The sequence below is a fragment of the Cardiocondyla obscurior genome, linkage group LG18 (assembly GCF_019399895.1).
Source record: "Cardiocondyla obscurior isolate alpha-2009 linkage group LG18, Cobs3.1, whole genome shotgun sequence".
Lineage (NCBI taxonomy): Eukaryota > Metazoa > Arthropoda > Insecta > Hymenoptera > Formicidae > Cardiocondyla > Cardiocondyla obscurior.
The window spans coordinates 3,043,582-3,063,482 of record NC_091881.1 but is presented as its reverse complement, the minus strand read 5'-3'; the positions used below and the strand labels follow the sequence as shown (position 1 = coordinate 3,063,482).

At 43.4% G+C, this 19,901-nt stretch overlaps 1 protein-coding gene across 1 annotated transcript in view; it reads left to right on the top strand.

The window, feature by feature from the left end:
* Positions 1-19,901, top strand: part of Mub (poly(rC)-binding protein mub) — a 113,554-nt gene that overhangs the window by 3,266 nt on the left and 90,387 nt on the right. Inside the window, exons 4-5 of the mRNA XM_070668803.1 lie at positions 7,965-8,051; positions 8,325-8,365. The gene's annotated coding sequence lies outside the window, so the exon portion shown is untranslated. The remainder of the gene's footprint in view (positions 1-7,964; positions 8,052-8,324; positions 8,366-19,901) is intronic.

Below are 19,901 nucleotides of genomic sequence, written 5' to 3'. Positions count from 1 at the left end.
GGCCGCCTCGTGGACCATTTTGCCCGTCGTTGTCCGTCGTCGATTCTCTCGTTCCTGCCGCGCGTGGAAAAAGGAACTGGGACGGATGTCCGCCTGTCGGTAGAGCCCCCGCGGGATTGAATCGCGCGCCGTACGCGGCTCACACTGCCACGCCGGGGGTGTCAATTCAAAGCGGCGTAATCTCCGCTCGGCGCGGCCAATAATCGGCTTATTGATTTTGATTTGTGCCCGCGTAACGTGGCGGGGTCCGGAGAACGCGAGCGTGCGGAAACGCCGGCGAAGAAGCGCAGCTTCTCCGCCATTCAGAGCTAACGCGAATCTTCTGCTCGTGCGATTCAGCAAAATTTCCTTAGCTCCGCGAGAGTAATAAAAGCGAGAAACAGGGGAGATACGAAGTCCTTTTAACTGCGAAACAATTACCCGGGTTTAATCTTTCTCTCCATTAGCGGACTCCTTACTCTTACTATATCGTGAAATATATACTTTCGACAAATGTTAACAATATGCTGCTTACTAAACGGATTCCCTTTTGCGAGCGTATCGCGCTCATCCCGCAATTGAAATTCGTCTTCTTTGCCTCTCGCACAATTCGTTACCGAGTCCCCGTAGCGTCGCTTTACGTTTAGGAAGATCGCTCTATATACCGTGCTTTTTAAATATTAATAAACTCAGCAAAATTATTATTGTTAACTCACTACGTGAAACAAGGTATCGAAAATCGGTTATCTCTCTTTAAAAGCCGCAATTTCGAGTCCCGGGTAATATTTTCGGTGCAACGATGAACGTGGCGAGCCCCGCGATATCGCAAATGCAGACTTGGTGAAGTATTTCGATAGAATTCGGTTCTTTCTTTTCATGAAAACGCGCGCGAAACGGCTTTCCCAACTTTTAACGTGTTACACGACCGAGGGAGTTTATCAACGTCGGCAGTTAAGAGTTAATCCGCGCGACGTTCGGTCCTCGGGGGGAAAGAACGGAGAGTCGGTGAAGCGGAGCGAAACGGGGCGATAAACGGCCATCTTTATACTCGATACCACGACGGTGGGAATTTGCGTTTCACGGAGTTGTGGAATAATTCGCGGGGGCGCGTTGAGATAAAAGGGCCGTCTCTCTCGCTCGTGGTGCGAATAGTTTCACCGGGCGGGGTAACTAGCTGACACTTTTAACGATCCTGGCAATGTTTGTCCGCGAAACTCACCCCCGTCCCTCTTTGTAGACCCCGATTCCTATTTTTCCTCCCCCGTCACACCTGCGCCGGTTATATTATAACGTGGCGTACGTTCCTCGCTTTATGGTGCCGTTCGAGCGTTGAAATTGAACTAAAAATAACGCGCTTTGCGCGCACCATCGATGCCGCCTGAACTACTCGTGCATGTACGAAGGTGGCCTCCGTCGCGTCGAGTATACGCGGAATACATACACTTCACCTGGCCGCTCCTTTTGAAGCGGCCGATGCCAAGGAACGAGAAAAAGAGACTCCACCTCGCGAATCGCACACGTTATGCCCCACATGCATGCATAAATCGTCGCGCCGCGGGTTTTCACTGACCTATCTTTCGCTCGCGTTAAATAACGTTCACCGCGGGACAACCGATCCTCTCTGGGTATCGAGAAAATTCCGTTTCGCGGCTCGCGTTCCGTTAATCATTGCGCATAAATCTCAAAACGCCGCTCTTGTACCGTTACTTATTATTTGTTAATATTTCGAGCGCTGTGTGTCGAAGCGGCGGTTGTTTGATATTTTTACGGGCGAGTACGGGCTACAAGCGAATGATTTTCATCCAGCCGGCTCACAGGGGGTTGACAATGAATACCCAGTTGAGGGCGATCGGTTCCTTCCACGTGATAGATCAAAACCGAATCCCGCCGAATCGGCGAGAGCGGGAGCGCCTGAGCACGGGCCAGCTGGTACAAAAAGGGGACATTGCTTCCGGTTCCGTTCGCCGGGTCGTTCAGAAAGAATTAACATGCACGCGTCAGTTTGCGCGCCAAAGGCACCTTATATCTTACGTAATTAAAGGGACACTCGAAGCTCACGGGGCTGAATTTCGGACTGTAATTCCGTCACTTAAGCCTGTCACGTTTTTGACGGGTGGGCCGGATAATGCCACGCGAATAACGAAGGCAAAACACTTTGAACTTTTAACCGCGACGTGCCGACGTGTCCGTATTTAATTACCGTCAAAATCCCTTGTCGTCGGGGCATTAAAGCCAGGACTAATCCTAAGAATACGTGGGGGAATATGCGAGACAAGGACGGCTCTCGAGTCGGCGTTAAGCTTCACGGGGATATTCTCTTTGGGGTAACGGTAATCGATGAAAAAAGCTAAAACGATAGCAACGACGGTATCGCGCTTGGTGTAGGTAAAGGTCGGAACTGCGATGTGCTTAGAATTTTTTTACAAACGAATGGAGAAAATAAAAGTGTAGCTTAAAATGTTTACGGAGCCGTATTACGTTACCCATTTTTCATAAAGCAGAATTTTTAAAAAATGCACTTTGTAGCATTAATATAGATTTGCAAAAAGTATTTTTTTTTCTTTCTCTTTCTCTTTCTCTCTCTATCTCTCTGTTTTTATAAAATAGGAGTCATAGACTCGCTGCGAAATTTTATCGTTTCTCACGGTGTAACAATTTTTTTTTCTATCTACAAAAGAAAAATATAAAATAAATTTGTAAAATTGAACAACGCGCGGAAAACTTATTTTTGATGTTTTTGAAGCGAAATGCGATATCTTAAGCATTTTTTGTTTGACATTTAAATTTTGAATAAATTACACTTAATAAAAATTCCATTGACACGACACGCATCGTGCGGTACACATGAGGTGGAGCGAATAGATCATTGATCCGATGTGTTCCGAAGTCGTCTGGGAATTTTAGGAGCTAGGGGATGAGGTATTCGGACGACGGAAATGGATTCCGAGCACGCGCGGCCGCGAGATAGTATTTTCAGAAACATTATCTCAAAATCCTAAAATTACGTTTTCACCAATTCGCTTTCTGCAATAAATACACCCCCTTATATCTCGACGGCGTTTTCTTACTCTCGCTTTTCACGTTTCGTTTCAATTAATTTTATTTTTTTAATTATTTATATATTTTTACAAAGTCTATTTGTCTACAGTAAACTTATTTTTAAGTTACAACTGACATTTTCCCTTTTCCATTTTCTTTTTACTTTCTGTCTCATCTTGTCTCTTTCTTGTTGCTTCTTTATTTCTCTTCCAACTTTAATGCAAAAAAGAGTGCCATAGGAACTACATCCAACCGTAGTTATTTTCGCTCAGCCGAGACGATACGTGGAAACTATTGTTCGTGCGATCCTAGTTTGGCAGTGATCCTCGGTGTCAGCCAGTCTAATAAAAGCCAGGTCGCGCTTGCGAACCGGTACAGATCGAACCCCGATTGTGATTCATCCCCGCCTCTGTGGTAGTTCCGGGCTGGAAAAAAAAAAAAAAAAAAAAACGATTGTCAGCGCGGCGGTTCCAATCCAGTCGTCGCTCTCTCGCGCTAAGAAAAGCTCTTCACTTTTTCGGTTTCAAAATAGTAGTCTAAAGATCGCCGCAAAGAAATAAGCAATTCGCGGATAAATGGGGAGACAATAGTTATCAATAGCACTTGGTACGTCTCGCTTAGTGCCTCGCGTAGGGCGGCTCTCGGAAGAACCGTTCATCCGATGGCGTACTGCCAAGCAGACACAATCCATACTATAAATACTGCTGCACATCACTGTCCCATCCTGGCGCACCGTATCTTACCGGCTCGTTTCGTTTCGTATGGCTGCTCCCCCTCCGTAATTTCTCGCACGCGAGATTTCGTTTGGCGCTTAATACGACTAAAACATCCTGACAACTTCAACACGTTGGGTAAACGTTTCGACTCGCAAGAGCCTAGCTTTAGATGGAAAAAGATCCCGTCCGTCGAAAATTGACTGCAGCTCGTCATTTATTCCGAAAAGATCCTCGACAGAAGAACGAATTTCAGTCGTTTTCACCAAAATGTGATACCGAAACTTTAATTAATTATTTAAGAAAAAAAAAAAAATTAATGAACGAAATTATTTTCTATAATTGTAGTTTTGACTTAGAGTTAATTTTATCACGAAAAATTTATGTAATTGGGGATTACTTGGTAATTTTTAAACTTATTTTATAAATAATTAGAGAGAATAAAGTGTTTCTACGGTGTAGATAAAATTGTTGATTAATGTTAAAATAATATCATTTAAATATTAAAAAGGAGTACATTTGCATAGATGACTTACGAGTCAAGGGGTTTATAAATAACCGTGGAAAAAAGGTCACTGCAACGTGTTAACGTGATCATCGCGAAAGCTACAAGCTTGGTCACCACTTTCGAAGCGGGGCGGATGTACAAATTCCTGTGTCACGCCGCAGGACTCTCGAGCTAATGGCGGCCGTTTATTCGACTCGCGCCCAGACTAAAAGTGGTCGATATTGGTTTTCGGCGCGGTGCACTATCTCCGAGGAGACGGGACGTCGTCGGGTGAAATCAATCGTTTTAATATGACGCAAGTAAAAACATTAGCGACATGCTGGAAGCGAGAGAGAAAGTGCGACGCGGAGGAGAGTGAGGTAAAACGCAAACACGCGGAAGAGGCGAACAAGGCAGGAAAGAAAGAAAAAAAAAAAAAAACCGGGAGGATAGGAGAAAAATGGGCGAAGAAAAAGCAGTGGTGGAGAATAACGTTTATTGGACGTTATTAAATATAATGCCGCGAGGCGTGTCCCCCTTCGGCAAAGTTTTCCGATAACTTCGTAATTTGCTAAAAGGATCCCAGCTACGGGACTTTTAAGATGTACCGCTTCTCCCGTGACGTCTTCCGTTGGTCTACTATTTGTTTTCCAACGAGGTTTGTTACCGAGCTCTCTGAGCAACGTAACACCGTGCTCATCATTTTTTTTTTCTCCCCTTTGTTTTCATTTCGAAAAGGAATCCATAGAGTAGCGTGATAATTATGTTTCTCACAGCGCAGAGCACGTTCTTTTGTTTTTTTTTTTCTTTTTTTGCAATTGACAAAATAAGAATCGAGGTGTTTAAGCATTTAGCCGGGGTAAATTCATCTCTCTGAATCCAGCGGAATATACATTGGCCGAGATGATCTTATAATAATAATTGCAGAGATGTATCAGCTACAATTGAATTATGCCGTTATCGAATTATACATTATTCCATTCGATTCGGTTTGGTCAACAGTCGTACCGGCGATTATCATAATCGATTACAATTGGAATTCAAATAATTTCTAAGTAAAATATTGACACCGGGATGATAATATCGTGCAGCTATTAACTCCCTTCCAACGTCCGCGTTTAGTGAAAGATAGGTACACGTGCAAAGCGAGTCCGCTGATACTCTGACTAAGAGCCATGGCGTGTCATCCTAATGGCAGTGAAATTTACTTGAAAATCGCGTTAGTCGTGAAGTTTCGGCCGTCTAGTATTTCCGGCGGAGATTATCACGAAAGGGACTTCGCGCGCAGCACGACGACGTGCTCTCAAATTGAATTGAGATTACGGCGGCACGCCCTGCTTCGTACACGCGTACCCTTCCTTCTTCCTTTCCGAGGTGGCACAGCGGTTTCGTACACGGGTGATAATACCGTGATGCACCCCATCCAACGTCAGGTTTACTGAATACCGTCAATATTTGATGCACAGCACTTCGAGCGTGCTCTTTTCCATCCGTTAAATTTTCTCTATAAATTATGTCGCGTGCGATCACCTTTTTTCATTTTTCGATTCAATAATAATAGCAGGTTGAAATTTAATAATAGAGAAACTCGTCACAATTAGCGGCAGATGTGAAATAGAAAATTGGGTCTTAAAATATGAGCCACTGGCAATAATGCTCGCGTAATAAACGACTAAATAATAATTTTACAGATTGTCTAATTTTATATAATTTTCGTTATCGCAGTTTCATTATTATATATATTTTTTTTTCTTTTTATATTTATTTTCACCGCGATTCAGTACAAGCGCAAGCTTCGGTGGAAGAGTTATGGCTTCGCCGTTGCAGATAAGTGAGTAGTAATTATCCGTTGGAGCGTGTCTTACCAGGGGCACGAGGGTAGGTTGCAGGTTGCGGGGACGCGTTATGGAACTTCGTGATCAGCCCCGGCTGCATCTAGTAGATCGGTTATCACTTTGGAGGCTTAGCCAAGGATCCGTGCAAATTGAGCGCCGTATCCACCCCGTCTTAAGGTACTTCGTGTACCGTCTCTTTGAGATTCTGGAATTTGCGCTCTGCGGGGTGTGAGAGCAAGCGGATAAGTGGATATACCTCGACTTAATCGATTATCCATCCTGCCGTGCGACGAACGCACTCTCTCGGGATATTTCCGACACGTCCATGTGTTTACCCATACAGTGCCGTATTAAATTTAAAATTAGTTCATTTTTTTTTTCCTCGTTCGTCGCGCTAATAAGACCCCGATTTAAATCATTCACAGGCCTCCGGCTGTAACGGATCAAACGCTTTAATTTCCTCTTCCGTTCGTTCTCTCTTCCCCACACATTTTTAATCCACAGCTCCATTTCCTCTTATAGGAAGTCACATATTTCGAAGGCGGGTTGTGTACAGTACAAAATATTACGGTCTAACGTTTAATATACGAGACAGTAAGCGCGCACGCCATTTACTTTCGCTTAGCTCACGTTTAAGAAAACTGTTTTACGTACATATAATAATTTTTCACAACGAACTACAAGCCACGTACGTATTTTACGTGGTAATTCGAACGCTTCTCGTGCCTTTAAATGCGATTTATTCATATATTTAAATATTAATTTCTTTAGATTGATTAAGTAAGATACGAATAATTGATTACATCGACGAGCACCGCGAAGTGTTCGCTGGTTAAAGATTCGCGATACATATTGTGAATATTCAGCGTAATAAGTATTCAATACTTGGCGTGTAAAATTTTTGTATTGTGAGGTATTAGATTAGATAAGAGACGAGATACATAATAAACATCAACAGTCACCCCGCACCTCGTGCGTGCCTGCCGGTCTCGCGCTGCCGGACTCCCCCACTCCTACCCTTATTCTCCAGCCGGAAGTTGAGCAGAGCACGCGGTCCCCGAATAGCTCTCGCTGCGTGCGTATTAAAACTAGTTATAAGGCGCATAAGGGTATCGGCTATCGCGTATTAGGTTCCACGATTGGTTATTCTTGCGCGGAGAGTAGTGATAAAGTGAGGACTTTGTACGCAGCGTTCGATTTTCATCTATAAAGTAATCCCTGCCGTGGGTATAACCTTGTCGCGATCGGTGGGTCCACGTGTCTCGTGCTGAACCGAGCGATTCTTTTCCCAATTATAGATCAATATCCGTAAAGTGTATTATCGTTGTTAATATTATTAAGTTAACGAACAGCCGCACGGCGTACGCCGTTTCGCACGAGGCTGGCATCCTTATTCCTGCCTGCACTACTTAGCCAGACGAGTGGAGCGCACGGTACGCACGTGTTCCTTGACGTGAGTTTTCATCGCTTCGAATTAAAATCCGGAAAACGTACTTTCATCGAAAATATTCTTGAGTTAATCTACTTCGGTCGGCGACACGTTTGTCTCGCGTAATACAGGTAGCCCTCCCTCCCCGCCACTCCTGGCTAGCATTCTTTAGCCGATCGCCAAGCCGAGCACGTGGTGAATTATGAGCGGACTTGTGTGCGTATAAAAAAGTAGTTTATATTTGACATTGACGATCTCTACGCGGAGTGTAGTTATAAAACGAGTACGATCTCGTCGCAGTAACCGAGTCCAGTCCGGTAATAACCGAACCATTTTTTTCTCATTACAAATTTTATTCTGAGAAATGTACTCTCGTCGCCGATACGATTTGATTAATAGTTCCCAGCCGGTTCCTTAGTCGTTTGATCGCGAGTGCCGTGTTTCGGTTGTGTCGAATAATATCACGGGTGTTTTGTGCGTAGAAGGAAGTCCAGCCCGACATCCCAAGCTACCCTGAGAGGAGGAGGAGGCCTCGGAAAGGCATCTTGCCTCGGCGGAGCAACCTGGAGGTAATAATAATTTTTTATTCACATAATATAGATAGCTCTTTGCTACTGGAATTATTTCGATGATAATTAGAGATAATTAAAAGTTTAATGATCAGTGAAAAAAAAAGATTGAAATTTTTAGAAATTAAATTTTATTAATGTTTTGTTTAAATGATATATAGCTTTCTTTTTAATTATTTTATTGAATGAGTATTGAGAGATATATATAAATTTTTTTTTAAACAGTGAATACTTTAAATACCTACAATATAAATGTTTATTTGTCTGTTTCAGATCATCATAGCTGAATAAACTCCGCTGCTGCGCATCGACCGGTGAGTCCAAATAATTTTTTTATATTGATGGCGTTAGAAAGATTGATACATTACACGAGGGAAAAAAATTCTAATACAATATAAAATAAAATATAATATAATAATATGTAATACAGTCTCCGATCACTTTACATCTCGTTGAAACATCGAACGGGGACTTTCTTCGCGTTTGACACAAAAGCGTGTAAATTATAAACGTTTGCAAAGTACAGAAAACTGTACTAAACTTTTTCACAAGCAATTTCTACGGGTTTTTTTTTAATTAAAAAAATTTTTATTACATTATCGTTATTGTTGCGGAACTTGTCGAGTATTTATTTGCGCGCCGTTTACGTCGGTTTCAATTTCTGTTTAATTTCTTTTTTATCGCGTAGAATTTAATATTGCGTTAACAAAAGAAATAGGATCGTATCGTTAATTTCCGGGGAAAAATTCGACAGCGAAAGTCAGGAATGCGTAGGGAATCTGAAACAATGTGCGTCTGCCGTAAGTTTGAGAATGCAGGCAAATTCCTTGGTGTTATCATTCCCGCAGCTTTCTTGCTGCCTTCGCGACAACTTTAACCGAGAAAACGTGACTTCAAAGAATCCCTTCATCGCGAAGTGTTTCACTATAACTCTAAGCGTCGCAATATATAAAAAAAAACTAAAAAATTTGTTTGCTCGGTATATTTGTCGACTCAAATTATATTATAACTCGTTGCGTTCCATAATAAAGATTAATTTTATGCCGAACGTTTAAACGCTGATTGTGTTCTTTCTCGCCTAAAATTATTTCGGGTGGGTTAAGATTTGTTATTTAAAATTATTTAAGATACTCTTCCTCAGATTAATAGTTTATTTAATAAAATCGATAACGATATTCGTGTACCTTGAAGCTTCCCAGCGAAAAAATTATTATTTTATTTTTTTTTTTGCTATAACCCATTTTTGCCGTGTGTGCGATGACATGAATATTTATTGGCCGTATCCCCTAATTCGTTACTCGAGCGAAACTGAATGCACGCGAACAAATGAACGAAGCTTTAGCGTCTATATTGTACTATCGTCCTCTTGCAACTCTTGTATGGGTACGTAAGCATCGTCGAAAATCCGACATTGTTCCCGCATTACCGGAGCTACAAATAGGCTAACTTCGGACCAATAAACCAAGCGCGAAATAGTACGATACACGGCAGAAAGTCGCTTGAAATGCAAATTCACGCTTAGATGGTCAGAAGTTGAATGGAAAATACTAATATAATGGCAACCGCCAATCCCATCACGCAGATCTGTATTTATTTAATGAGATATGCACTCGAGTGTTTCGGAATAATTTCGCGTTCGCGAGGACGTGTGACGATGGCTGAAAAGACAGAATTGCATTCTGACGCGTATATTTTTTTTCTCTTATTTTTTTTTTTTTAGAATGTAATTTCTACTCTTACACAGAGATCGCGATAATAGGATTCTCGTGGGGAATCTCAAGATTACGATGCGGTTATCTTCTTTTAATCCAGTCCGGTTCTTCCGCCGTTGTCTCTGTCACTTTCGCGATCTACGTTAGATCTCTAGCTCTTCATTACGACGTGTCGTCTCGTGGGAGCCATCCGAGCTTGTTAAGAGGACCGAAGATTATGGTCTGCCATTAAAATTTCTCGGTTACGAAGTTCGCGAAGCAAGGGAAATGAAAGGGAACGTTAAATAGCAAATTGCCGTCGTAAACAGAAACAGTTTATGCGACGTTTGTAGAAAGTAAGCGAAAAAGTTCTTTGTTAATAAATTCTTTATCGCGAAAAATCTTATCGGTTCTTAAGAGCTCTTCGAAACTTAATCGTTTTTTTATAGATTTTTTGTTTAATTAAAGAAAGCCATTGCTAGTTAAATAATTAATTTTTAATTGCTACTCGAGTATACGATGTTTACGATTAAAAACGTGTCGGTGGACGAAAAAGGCCGTCTGATAAACGTGATAGGGACATTGATTAGAGAGCACGGTTAGGCTGATGATAGCGTAGTAGCACGCAACCCCGACATTAAACGCCTCAATCTGCGGCTCGGTGTTCCATCTAAGAGGTCTATTAGCATCGTCCATGATGGCCCCAGTTGGCCGCGACGGCGATCTCTATTTACCGTGAGGTAAATCTTTGAATAGCGATTGGTCAACGATCGAACTTTTTTCTGGCAGCGTGTCCCAAGATCATGCGTTCTCCATTCTCTCGCTTGTCTCTCATTCGCGCGAGGCAGTCCCCGTGCAATCGTATTGTATCTACGCATACTTCCTTCTTCGTCGCTTCTCTCTTTCCTTTCGTACGGATCCTTATTTCTAAAATTAACTTATCCCTCCGCCGTCTCTTTCTTTCGCTCTTTTTCTCTTTCTGTAAAGAGACATACGGCGAGGTGCGCCTCGACGCTGTTGTCCCCCGTCGTCCGGCGTTCGTTTCGATCAAACGCGTTTGCAGTCTTGTCACAGACCGTTGAGTAAATTCGAGAAGAGCCCCGGATCGTTTCTTTCTCCCCCTTTTCCCTCCCCCTTTGAGTATCGCCTTTTTCTCTTTTTAAACTCGCCGATTCGTCGTCGCGTCACGTAAAAAAGCACGGTTAACACACGGCAGTGTCGCGAGAGTGAGAAGAAAACGCGACTACGGGATTTGGAGTACCGGCTTATTCGGTGCATCGTCATAAGGAGGGCGAGGCTCTAGCTTCCGGCTGCTTGTTGACCGAGCGTCTTCAAGCTGGAGCTGGCAAAGAGAGCTTTCGGTCTGAGGGGGTGAGTACCGTCGCTACCATTCTTTCGCCGTCGTGTAGCGTTTATTCTCACTAGCCAACCTACCTTCGAGTTTCCTTCGATTGTTCCATTTCTCGCTGTTGCATGCATTCGCTATCGATCGATCGAGGAGTTTAGCCATGTAGTTACCAAGTTGTTTCAATTAATTTTTTTTTTTTTTGCTCAGTACGTACGTAGATAAGTCGGAAGTAAAAGAATTCGCGATAGATTCGCGAGTTATTTGGAAAAGTTATAATAGCAAGAGCGTTTTCTCTTACTTCTGTATATTTAACACTTGTACCAGAAATACGACAACTTAATGTAAAAGACTTGGAATAGAATCTTTTTGTGAAAATCTTTTAGTCGAGTTTTGTTAGTACGAAAATTTGAACGACAAAGGGTATTCCTATTTTGCAGACAGTTAAATAACAAAGTTGTGTAACCGTATATTCTCAAGAAGAACGCACATTTCTCAACGAAAAGATGCCCTTTATAAATTTCTGACTTAATTCTTTATGTAAAAACAAATTTTTAAGAGTGTAATTTTTTAATGATACTTTTAACTTTCACATTATTTTTTTCTCTTTTAAACAACCGTAAAAAAAAGAGAGAAAAAAAAATATCGATCCTCTCTGGATAATATCCGATTTCAATTTGTTAAAATCAGTTTTTCGTTTCCTGACTCTTTTAATAAGATCTTGTTAAAAATAACTATAGGTTTTAGAATTAATATTACTAATGTGTCAGCTTGTCCGCGCGGAGTATGTCTCGCCAATATTTCTCTTCGTTCTTTTTCCTTTCCATCGAGCGCCGTTACAGGGTCGTTGTATCTTTTCCACGAATATCCGCGTGATTACGTCTGGCTTCGATAAATCGTTCTCGTACGTTCTTGTAATGCCATACGGTGTTAGTTGCGTATGATTGATGATGGCTGTCGCGTAATTGGCGAAAGGTTTGAGTACTTTTGATGCGACGTTAAGATCCACTTGGCGTCGCGGAACGTTAGACAAATGGACTTCGCGGGCAGACAGGCGAGCGGTTCGCGACAGACGTTACGCGGAGCATAACAATGAAGACACACCGCGTGTTATTATCCCGTTGACGAGTAACATTTCGGCCATGCTGCGTCGGAGGCGTAATGCTCCTGGCAATGCGGCACGATACAATGTTGTGGCACTTTGATTGGTGGCCCCAGCGTGCGTAAGTGCGCATATGTACGTCGGCGACCTGTGGCTGACGTGTGCCACCTATTGCGACCGTCTATCGGCGTCCGTATTGGCATCCGTTTGGCCTAAAATACTGCCTCGCCCAATTGAATAGGAGACACTCGCCGTACAAATTGCGAGCGCGACCACCCGCCGGACTTTTTAACGCCGCAATCCGAATTTTCGCGCGCGTCTTTATCGGTAACTTTATTTAACGCGCACGCCGTTCCAATTAACGTGCCATAATTACTGTTATAATTATATTATTTGCGTTAAATGCGAGCTCGTACGTCGACGCGACGCCGAACACGTTCGGCTGCGGGGTGGCCAGGCGATATTGCGTATCAGAATGCAATAAACTCTCGATTCGGCAGTTTGGAGATTGAATGGCGCAAACGCACGCTTCCGCCACAGATTAAAATTAATTTGCTACACGCGAGGGACTCGTATGCGCGACTCTCCCTCCCTTTTCCCTTTCGCGTTTCGCGTCATTTTCGCGTAAATGCAGCTCGCTCTTCTACCCCTGAAATTTCCTCGAAACCGGGTCAAGTCAATACTCGTCATCATTTAAACAACTGCGACGAAACATTACGCCGCGACGTGTCAAAAAATGTTTATCTCGCTCAGGAATGCGTCGCGATATTAACGGGGATTAAATCGCGTCCCCATTTTTCGCTCGCCAAAAACCGAATGTAATCGTAATGTCGGATGCACAAACCGTAAAGGAGATAGACCTGGGTTTCCCTCTTCCGCCTAACAATTTGTATTTCTATTTCAACGTGGCTTGGTAACAGAAAAGGCATTTCAAAGGACTCTTACATTTTCGTACACGCGTATAGATCTCATATTGACCAGATTCGGAACAATTAAAGTTATCGCGCGAGAATAAAAAGCGGTATGTTAAGAATTTCGTAAGATAATTTGACGCACTGAATAATTTATTGCCTGTATACATATACCACAATAAATACCGGATCGTTTGTCACTTTTCATTTTCGTTACTGATATGCCTCGGAATTGTCGCGCTGATAATACTTCCGGGGAGAATAAAACGGGTTGTTGGAAGAAGAAAAAAAAAAAAAAAAAGTAGGGACATTACTACGCGTTGTATAACGCCATCTTGGCTCTCCCACCAATTTTCGCGCTAGCACCGGATTTTTTGTGAAAAGGAAGGAAAAAAAAGGGGGTACATGCGCGTGAAATTCGCCGGTCTAATTTCGACAGATGAAAAATACACTCCGGCCGGACTTTCTCTCACGCAACGGATTAACAAAGAGAAAAAACCCATCGCATTCGACACAAAATCCGCAATCGCAATTGGGAGGCGATGGAAGCAATTTTACACTCGCTTTGATGTTAAAACCCGTGAATCACGAAAGAGTCAGTCTCGAAAATTTTAGATGAACCGTGTCTTGGTGTAGAAGAGGGATCGGGGGAGATATACGACGGGTGGCGAGGGGTAGACTTGGCGTGGACCAACGAGGGTGAAAAGAGGAGATGCGCGACGGGGTGTGGGGGCGCTATCCGGCAGGCACGACGATGCATTTAATAATTAACTCGCTGGATACACGAGGATGGATGTCTGACGGGGTTTCGTCAAGAGCGGTCGAGAAGCGCGACAGGGAGGACAGGGTTAGCGGGGGTGGAATGGGGTTTGTTGCAGAAGCGGAGGTCGGAGGAGAATGAAGGCGCGGGAGGGAGAGGGAGAGGGCGAGTGAATGAAGAGGACGATGGGAAAAGCGGAGGGAAAGGAGGGGAGGGGAAAGGGGAAGCGAGTGACTGCAGACGGAGTGTGAGGGAAAGGGGTAGAGTGCTTGGGGTAGGTAGGAAGGTTGGCAGCAGTAGGTAGGAATGGCTTTCGTGGATGCTGCGCAACGATCAATACACCACGTGATGCCACGCGTCACGTTTCTCTCTCTCGCTCTTGCGCGCACTCCACCCCTATCTCCACAACCCCCTTCGCTCACTTTCTCTCTCCCTTCGTCGACTCGACCGTCTCGTTCGCCATTTCTCCCTTTCTCTTTCTGGCGCAGGGGCGGCCTATCGCCGTTTCCTTGACTTCGTGACGTAACGCCGGTCCAGACGACGGGGCGCGTTCATATATTCTTCCGCACACGCGTACACACATACACATACACACGTGAACGCGCAATGCATTTATTTTATTTCTGAAAATATCTCGATTGAGAGATATGCAGTATACATTTTCTCGTTTTAATTGAAATTTTGATCGCACGAAATGCTTTTTATAGAAATAAAAATAATAATGTCGTAGACGGAGAAGTGACACTTTTTTTTTTTTTATGCAAATAAATGTACTCTGCAACTACGTCCGGGGTTTATTAACTGACGTGTCTAACCACGCACGAATGTAATTTTTCCAAAATATATGAGGTTGAAAACGATGATTGAAGTAAAGCCAATCTTCATCTCCATCTGCCATTCTTCGCGTTAAAAATAGGTACAAGCTGGTAAATTCAATGTGCAGCATTACTTTTTGCTCTGTCAGCTGGAGTTATGGAGATTGGCGAAATATCTGCGAAGTTGCCGGCTTAGGGTGAGCTTAGCTGATATTTCCTGGTTATTCCATTAGGATTGATGCTCTATCATAATTTTATCAGCCGTCCGACGCGGCGAAACGCAATGGTCTGCGGCGTTTCCTCGAGTTTCGCTGAGTATTTCGAATTTCCCCGGCACCTCGATGACTCGCGTAAAGTCCTTTGTGTTCGACCGCGCACTATGATATCGGGGATGTGATTTATACCATTCGAAAGCTTACAGGGGATTTAACAATGTGGGCAACTGGAAACTACCGTTTGCGGGAATTGGCTAACGAATTCCGTAAACGAGATTCGTTAGGTGTTACCTATTCTGTCATAAATAGAGCAAAATTTAGGACACAACCGAATAATCGATCGTGAGAAATCAGTTTCGATAAATATCTTTCTTATAATGTTCATTCTATAAAATGAAAACGAACGTTTGATAAAATTACATGCAAAAGCGAGAAAGGCAAACAAGTTATTAAAAAACAAATTAATAATTTATGACGAAAATAGCGCTATAAATCGGAAAAATATTTCTCAGTCGCTGAATTGAAATTGTTCTTGCGTTATAAGTTTGAGAAGACTAGGAACGAAGTAAAAAGATAGAAAACGAGATAAAAATTTGTTAATTGGACGTAAATTTACTTAAAACTTAAAACACTTTTTCGGGGAAAAAAAAAGATTCTAATTGTACTTTGATATTTCCATTTATTTTACCGGAAAATACATGTAAACAGTTCTACATAATATCACACAGATACTCTGGAGAAACGATATCTCTCCAGCTTCGGGCTAGAATTTCGTGAGAATTATGTTTATGGCGCACAGCGAGAGCAGTTGTACGATTAACGTTGTTTGTTAATTATTTCCCGGCGGATGATATCTACCCGCGAATCAAAGTAATCGTAATTTTAAACGTTCGGAATTTTACGTATTTCACGATAGTTAAAATCGTCGAGAGTACGACTATCGCGTGTCACGCATTCGATATTCGAAAAATTGCAAATTAAGCGGATTCCAGCGCCGCTTGATTGTTATTTATTTATTTATTAATTTTTTTTTTCTTTCTCTCTGTTGTCGAACCGAAACGCGCGAAGTTTCGCCTTGTTACGGCGAAAAATGTTGGGCGCATTTATCGGACATAATTTACGCACAGACTGCCGCTTATTATACCCACTCGTGGTAGAACTTGGGCAATAAAATTTAATTTGCGCGACGTACGAAGCAACCTCGCGTAGGTGCGACGATATACGTGCGATATAATAGACGTAAAAATCCTAGGAGAAACTTTGTAAACGTACGGCTGAAAGAAAGTTCGGAAGGCCTTCTGTTTTCGATATTTAATAAAAATGGGGAGAGTTATAAAATGAACTTATATTCCGCGGTAATTTACGTTTCCGTTTAACGGCATTTATATTTACCTTTATATACATGTTTTAACGGCAGCGCGATTTTTACGACTTTCAATAAATTCGGGCGGGTTGAGAAACGAGATGAAAGAGTACGTTAAACGTTATCGCTGAAAATTTTACCCTTTGGCAATACCGATATCCATTTTACGTATGTGGGCGCGCGTATGCGTGTGCGGGGGTGAATATGGGGTGGAAGTAAGGCGGCGGAAAGGATACGTTAGTGTGCCACGAGCTTAAATATTCATCCGAGATCAATCGGCCGGATCTGCAATCTCGGGATGTATCGGGGCGTTGCAGAATAAACCATCGAGCGTCTGCCTCGCGTCGCATCGCACTTTTGTCTTTTCCCATTCAAAGAGAATTGCATCTCTTGCATCGGGTTTAACTTTTCAAACGCTGACCGCTCGGCCTTCATTATTAGTAGCGAGCTCCCGTCGTTTAATAAGTTCAAAACGATTCAATATCCTTTTACGTGACATTTTCGTCGGAATTCTTGATATATATTTTACGTAAACGGCAAAACTTGATGGTGACCATCAAATTTTGCGCTGCAACCGGCGCCCGTGGTATTTCAAAAACAGTTCCGCGCTTGAACTTGCTCGCGCGTCCAACAGCAAGCGTCTAATCCTTCCCTGTCTCCGTTTATTTATGCATACAATGTTTAACACGGCCGAGAGAGAGGTGTCTTATTCGCGTTTAATGCCAGGCGGTAAAAACAAGGACGGTTAATTGCGCAGAAAATTCTCCGCGTTATCGCAAGACACCTCATTGTACATGTGTACTCGTTTCGCGCAAGTTTCGACATCCTCCCATTGTTCGGCGGGTTTTCGCGCGCGCAAGTTGTCAAGAGCAGTGGTCCCGTATCCTTCAGGCACGTACTTTCAAAGGTATTCTGAAAAGGCTGCCATGGGCGCGACTCGCGCAATTTATTCCGCGCTCGCTTTGTGCCGGGCTGTGAATTCGACTTCTGGCCGAAAGCGCGGGACCAATTTTCTTGTCTTCAATCGCGCCCGACGCATGCCGATGACGCGGCGCCGGGATATTTTCAATAAACAATGCCCTCGACCTAAAACTGCCAAAACTGTCGTCGATCGGGAATACGTCGAGCAAGTTAATCGTTTATTCGACAGGTGCTTCGTTCGGCTTAAAAAAAAAAAAAAGAAAAATTTTCGTTCGTCACTGTGATTTTCTTTGGGCAAATATAAAGTATTTTGACGGCTCGCAGCATTTTCCCGTACACAATTTGCATATTTATTTTTATTTTGTTAAAGCGTAGAAAGTGACAAGTGTAACGGGATACAATACAGTTACGTGCTCGTTTATCGCGAAGTAGAAATAACGCATTGCGAGCAAAAGGTTTAAAAATATATATACGCGCAGGGGAAATCGATAAAAATTGCATTAAAAAAACAATTATTTAAAAACAAATGTCTATTTTAACAAATCAAAGGACGTTATAGGACGGATAAGCGTACGTCAACATAGTTACAATCTATTTTCTCCGGTGAGATAATTTCTTTTTCCATGGAGGAAATTAAATTCTCTCGTTATTCTTCTGATTCGCCATTTTCGCGGTAAACACAAACGAACGATCGCCCAGGCACGAAAAGACCGAGGCTTCGAGAGCTCGCGACTTTTCCCTTTTTTTTTTTTTTTTACGAACGCCATGGACACCGGCCAATCAGTGAGGTGACAATGATTTAGGCGCGCGTTCCTGGATTGTCGCCCGGCAAACACGAGCACGCACACGTGCGTGTGCGATCTCCCGCGTGTAGAAGTGAAGCGGCCTCATGAAACATTCATGCCGATACCGCCCCGTGACACCGCTTAACCCTGGCTCTCCAAAACGCAGCAGTCAAGATAGGCCACGATGTATTTTTGACGTGGCGATAGTCACGTAATATATCACCTAATGACTTTATCGGAAACGTAAAAGTCGTAGAATTAAAAGCCTCGCGTGAGACGTATCAGTTTCGGATAAGATAGCCTGTGGTCTCGAAATAAAATTCAGCCGGCACGACCCTTGAAACTTTTAGAAATCTTATCGGCGGCGTTTACGGGAACACGATCGGCAGCTGTTTGGTTTATAATCTCGTTATCGAAAACTTATACGCGCGTATTAATAATTAACCGTGCGACTTTTTGTTTGGCGGGGTCCAAGGTGAGAGCGGGAGGCTGGGGGGAGGGATATAATTTTCTGTTCATAACGCAACTATATACTATACGTGACGGAGGGAGTCAGCTGTGGCGAAGTTATTAATCCTGCTAACAGGAGGCAAAGTGTACTTTGTACGCTCGCTTTGCCTGCCACCCCGTGTTTAACTTCCCCGTTCAAAAGCACCAAACCATAACACGACGATATATATTCGCGCGTACAGTTTGAAAGCCCTTCGAACTTTCGTTTTCCCATGGCGCAAGTTCGGCGACCGATTTCGGTATCCTTGACCAGGCCCACGGTGCTTCTTCAAAGTTTTTAAGAAGGCGGATATCAGCTCGGACGCGAAGGTCGCTCGTAACGCTAAAGACGATCGTATCCCTTGAGGCATGCGAACACGTCAAACGTGTCACAAATTACTGCTACACGATCCTTGTTTATCTCGAACCGTTTAAACTTATCTCTCAACACAGTCTCCTTCTAATTCCGTAATCGCGCGGGATATACGAGAGAGCCTTGCACGTCGTGTCAAAGTCTTATCTGCAATCCGAGCGTATGAGAGATAGGGATAAATCTAGAGAGCGGTCTGTGGAAAAAAAGGAGTAGGTCAGGTTAATAATAAACGTCTATAATGTCATAATCATCTCTTCGATCGCGTATACGTAAAGGTTGCTCGGCCGTTAGAACACATACTAATTTCGAGAGCGATGCGATCTCTCGCGTGGTGGATAAGAAAAATAAAAGGAAATACCCCGATCTCGATAATGGCTTAATTCCATTCGATTATGATGGAGGTCCCGCGAAGGAATATGCGCCTTGGGGAGTCGATACGGTAAGCGTATAAGCTCCCTGCTTCTCTCTCTCTCTCTCTCTCTTGCTTGCCTCGCAGAAATGGGAAGACATCATAAATATGATAATAGGTGGTTTAGGAACGGCGTGTTCGGCATACCGATAAGTTTCCTATCCACCTTCGCCGCCGAGGCGGCTTGTCTGAGTAAGATGAGGAGGCTCGGTCTCGCGTTGCCTACAAACATTTAAATTTGAGGATGGTACGTGACGCAATTAAAAGCTTCGCAAGGATCCCCCTGACACTTTCCTCCCTCGCCCGTCGTCCCCCGCGTGTGCGTGTATGCAACGGCACAACCGTCGCAATAAAATTTCCTTCGTCGTCTCATCTAGAAGTAGGCTTGCACAGACGTCATTTCCTTCATCCTTTTTTTTTTCCTCGGCGGCGCGGAACGCGACGTCCGCGAACGAGACACGATTCTCAACCTCCGTAAACAACGCGGTTACGTGAGCTATCTCCTCGTCGCGATTCCGCAACGCAGGCCTTCGGCGACGATAGCGGCAGATTTATCGAAAGACACGGCAGCGTTTACGGTCAGGTACATATTATTTCAGTGTCACCTGTTCCCATTCGCGCGGGCGTTATTAATAAAATTCCTCGTTTTACGAGGGACACGATCCGCGTCG